We start from the raw sequence: 5,603 nt of genomic DNA on the forward strand, positions 1-5,603 counted from the left end.
TTTAATAAGTCATTTGCTAACACGGTTTAATTACCAATTATCATAACAAGTGTCTAAAACAGCAAGGTAGATATGCGGAAGTCAACAAAAACATGAAAGACTACACATCCCACACTGATCTGGTGTCACGAGTCTAGAACCTCTATTACCGGTTTGAACAACCTACTACATAGATAGTCTAGAAATACGGGAAAATAATCAGATAGAAGGGAGAAATCAGGGCTGCGGACGCCGTGCAGCTACCTCAAAATCTCCGACAAATGCTGGAAAACAGCTAAAGGCTCTCACTCGGCCGCTCGGGCACCCGGATCTGCACACAAGGTGCAGGGAGTAACGTGAGTACGCCAACTCAGTAAGTAACTAAAGTAAATAATGGACTGAAAGCAGTAATGAGCAGTTCAAAACATATAACTTTAAAATCAGTTCTGTCATAAATTCATCATTTTCGGTTTAAACTTTGAAATCAGTAACTTGATAATATATCCAACAGAGGCTTATTTGCAAGATGAGTGAAAACAATAGAAACATCGTAACAGGGCCCCTTGGGCAAGAAATCACTCAAAACATAGCCCCTCGGACAACCTCTCAGTCACACGTGACTCAACTCTAGTCACACAATATTCACTATCAGCACTCGGCTCAGTATTAACTCATAATAATAGAAATCATAATAACCGCTGCGGCGCGCAGCCCGATCCATGTATTTATAGTCGACTACGCTCACTGGGGGTGTGCAGACTCCGGAGGGGCTCCTACAGCCCAAGCGTCATATCGCTGCGGCGTGAATCCCGATCCAATATATATATATATATATATATATATATATATATATATATATATATATATATCGCTGCGGCGTGCAACCCGATCCATATAAATATTGCTGCAGCGTGCAGCCCAATCCATAATATATACATATAATATCCTCACCATAAGGTTCTCAACCTCTCTCAGTCATTAGCCTCACAGCCTCTCGGGCATCNAATATATATATATATATATATATATATATATATATATATATATATCTGCAGCGTGCAACCTCTCATCGGTCATTAGCCTCACAGCCTCTCGGGCATCACAACAAAAATTAGGGAACTCAGCCCAAACAGTCCCCACAATAGGAGTAGAATGATAAAACCAGTTTTAAACATTTAACATGCATAGAACATGACTGGGGATATGCTTTTTAACAAGTAAAGTGAGGAAAATAGTTAAAATGCCCCTAAGGGTTTCTACAGGTCGGCACAAGGCCCCAAACACGGCATACAACCCATAATACAACATGAGAATCCAAAATATGGAACAATATAACATTTCCAAATAAAATACGCGGCTTAATAGTCGCTACGGGACGGACCAAGTCACAATCCCCTATCGGTGCACGCCCAAACGCTCTTCACCTAGCATGTGCATCACCGTTTTTATCAAATCAAGTCAAATACCGGGGTTTTGTACCCTCAGTTCCAAATTTACAATGGTTACTTACCTCAAACCGGTGAAAATACTACTCCGCGACGCCTTTGCCTCTCGAATCGGCCTCCACTCGCGTCGAATCTCCAATCGTTCCCCTTTGAATCCCTCTTTAATCTCCTTCAAAAAGCTCTCAAAATGATCAACAATGGGGGAAAATAAGCTCAAAATCACGGACAAGACGACTTAAAAACATTCTGCCGAGGTCCAAATTTCCTTCTTCGCGAACGTGGTCAAACCCCCGTGTTCGCGAAACACAACTTACCCTGACCAATTTTTCCTTCCACGCGATCGCGACCAAGCCCTCGCGAACGCGATGCTTCACCCAGGCGACCCTCTGCGAACGCAACCCATCTCCCGCAAACGCGATGAACAAATTCTCCCAGAAGCTTAGCGGCCCATTCCTTCTATGCGAACACGACCCTAATCCCGCGAACGCGATGCACTGACTCGCTGCCCCTTCGCGAACGCGTATCCTGACTCGCGAGCGCGAAGGCCAAATTCTCACCTTTCTCAGCTTACTCTTCGCGAACGCGAGGGCCCACTCGCGAATGCGAAGAGTTAAATTCCTGCAACAGCTGAAACCATTTTCTGCAATTTTTCTTAACTTAAAAATGATCCGAATGACCACCCGGAACTCACCCGAGGCCCCCAGGACCTCAACCAAAGGCACCAACACATCCTAACACCTCATTCAAACTTGTTCCAATCATCAAAACACCTCAAACAACGTCAAATCACCCAAAACACATCGGATTCAAGCCTAAGTTTCTAAAATCTTCCGAAATACGCTTTTGATCAAAAACCCAACCAAACCACCTCCAAACGACCTGAAATTTTACAAACACATCCCAAATGATATAACGAAGCTGCTGATACTCTCGAAATTCCATTCCGACCCTCGGATCAAAATCTCACCTACCAACCGGAAATCGCCAAATATCAACTTCGCCAATTCAAGCCTAATTCTACTCCGTACCTCCAAAACCCATTCCGATCACACTCCTAAGTCTCAAATCACCTCCCGAAACTAACCAAACCATCGGAACTCACATGCGAGCCCTCTAACACATAGGTCAACATCCGATTGACTTTTCCAACTTAAGCCTTCTTAAAAGAGACTAAGTGTCCAAACCCTATCAAAATCATTCCGGACTCGATCCGACCAACCCGATACCACAAAACACGGATAACAAAGCATAAAGAAGCAGAAATGGGGGAAATGGAGCGGTAACTCATGAGATGACTGGCCGGGTCATCACATCCTCCCCAACTTAAACAAACATTCGTCCTCGAACGAGTCAAGAAACATACCTGAAGCCTCAAATAGGTGAGGATATCTGCTCTGCATCTCTCGCTCGGTCTCCCAGGTAGCCTCCTCCACGGGCTGACCTCTCCACTGCACCTCCATTGAAGCTATATCCTTTGATCTCAACTTCCGAACCTGACGTTCCAAAATAGCTACTGGCTCCACATCATAAGTCAAATCATCCTCCAACTGAACCGTATTGAAATCTAGAACATGAGACGGATCCCCAATATACTTCCGGAGCATAGAAACATGGAAAATCGGATGCACACTCGACAAGCTGGGTGGCAAAGCAAGCTCAAAAGCCACCTCCCCAATCCTCCGAAGTACCTCTAAAGGCCCAATAAATCGCGGATTCAGCTTCCCTTTCTTTCCGAATCTCATAACACCCTTCGTGGACGAAACCTTCAACAGGACCTTCTCACCAACCATGAAGGACACATCTCGAACCTTCCTGTCAGCATAACTCTTTTGCCTCGACTGCGCCGTACGAAGTCTCTCCTGAATTACCTTCACCTTATCCAAAGCATCCTGAACCAAATCTATCCCCAATAGCCTAGCCTCACCGGGCTCGAACCAACCAACTGGAGATCTACACCGCCTCCCGTACAAAGCCTCATATGGAGCCATCTGAATACTCGACTGGTAGCTGTTGTTATAAGCAAACTCGGCAAGCGGTAGAAACCAATCCCATAACCCTCCGAAATCAATAACACAAGCGCGTAGCATATCCTCCAATATCTGAATGGTGCGCTCGGACTGCCCGTCGGTCTGAGGGTGAAAAGCTGTGCTCAACTACACCTGAGTACCCAACTCTCGCTGAACAGACTTCCAAAACTGGGAAGTAAACTGAGTGCCCCGATATGAAATGATGGAAACTGGGACACCATGCAATCGAACAATCTCCCGAATATGTATCTCTACCAACCGCTCTGAAGAATAAGTAGTACATATAGGAATGAAGTACGCAGACTTGTTCAGCCGATCCACAATCACCCAAATAGCATCGAACTTCTTCAAAGTCCGAGGGAGTCCAACTACAAAATCCATAGTGATCCTCTCCCACTTCCACTCAGGAATAACCATCTGCTGAAGCAAGCCACCCGGTCTCTGATGCTCATATTTCACCTGCTGACAATTGAGACACCGAGCTATGAATCCCACAATATCTTTCTTCATTCTACGCCACTAGTAATGCTGTCTAAGATCCTAATACATCTTCGCTGCTCCTGGATGGATAGAGTACCGCGAGCTATGGGCCTCCTCCAGAATCAACTCCCGAAGCCCATCCACATTGGGCACACAAATTCGGCCCTGCATCCTCAATACCCCATCATCTCCAATGGTCACATCTCTGGCATTATCATGCTGAACTCTATCTCTAAGGACAAGCAAATGTGGATCATCATACTGGCGCTCTTTGATGCGCTCATATAGGGAAGACCGAGAAACCACACAAGCCAACACCCGACTGGGCTTTGAAATATCCAACCTCACGAACCGATTGGCTAAAGCCTGAACATCAACCGCAAGAGGTCTCTCCCAACTGGAATATATGCCAAACTCCCCATACTCATTGCCTTTCGGCTCAAAGTATCGGCCACCACATTGGCCTTCCCAGGATGGTACAATATAGTGATGTCATAATCCTTAAGTAACTCCAACCACCTCTGCTATCTCAAATTAAGATCCTTTTGCTTGAACAAATGCTGAAGACTGCGATGATCAGTGCATACCTCACAAGATACGCCATACAAGTAATGCCTCCAAATCTTCAATGCGTGAACTATGGCAGCCAACTCTAAATCATGAACGGGGTAGTTCTTCTCATGGGGCTTCAACTGACGAGGAGCATATGCAATAACTCTACCCTCCTTCATCAATACACAACCAATCCCTACTCTCGAAGCATCATAATACACTGTATATGAACCTGAAGTTGATGGAGAAACTAATACTGGAGCTGTGGTCAAAGCTGTCTTGAGCTTCTGAAAGCTCTCCTCACACTCGTCCGACCATACAAATGAAGCACCCTTCTGAGTCAACTTGGTCAAGGGCGATGCGATAGATGAGAATTCCTGAACAAACCGGCGATAATTGCCTGCCAGGCCAAGAAAACTACGAATCTCAGTAGCTGAGGACGGTCTGGGCCAACTCCGCACCGCCTTTATCTTCTTCGGGTCGACCTAAATACCCTTACTGGATACCACGTGCTCCAAGAATGCCACAGAATTGAGCCGAAACTCACACTTGGAGAACTTTGTATAAAGATTATCCTCCCTCAATCTCTGCAACACAATGCTCAAATGATCCGCGTGCTCCTCCTGACTACGCGAATATACCAGCATATCATCAATGAAAACTATGACAAATGAGTCAAGATAAGGCCGGAACACGCTGTTCATCAGATGCACGAATGCCGCTGGGGCATTGGTCAGCCTAAAAGACATAACCAGGAACTAATAATGACCATATCTGGTCGTGAAGGATGTCTTAAGAATATCCGAATTCCTGATCTTCAACTGGTGATAACCCGAACAAAGATCAATCTTGGAGAATACCCTCGCTCCCTGAAGCTGGTCGAATAAATCATCAATGCGAGGCAAAGGATACCTGTTCTTAACTGTTACTTTGTTCAATTGCCTATAATCAATGCACATTCTCATAGTGCCATCCTTCTTCTTCACAAACAGAACCGGCGCACCCCAAGGTGACACACTAGGCCGAATGAACCCCTTATCTAGGAGTTCCTGAAGCTGCTCCTTTAACTCCTTCAACTCTGCTGGTGCCATACAATACGGAGGAATAGAAATGGGCTGAG

This window comes from Nicotiana attenuata, unplaced genomic scaffold, assembly GCF_001879085.1.
Source record: "Nicotiana attenuata strain UT unplaced genomic scaffold, NIATTr2, whole genome shotgun sequence".
In the NCBI taxonomy this organism is placed as follows: Eukaryota; Viridiplantae; Streptophyta; class Magnoliopsida; order Solanales; family Solanaceae; genus Nicotiana; species Nicotiana attenuata.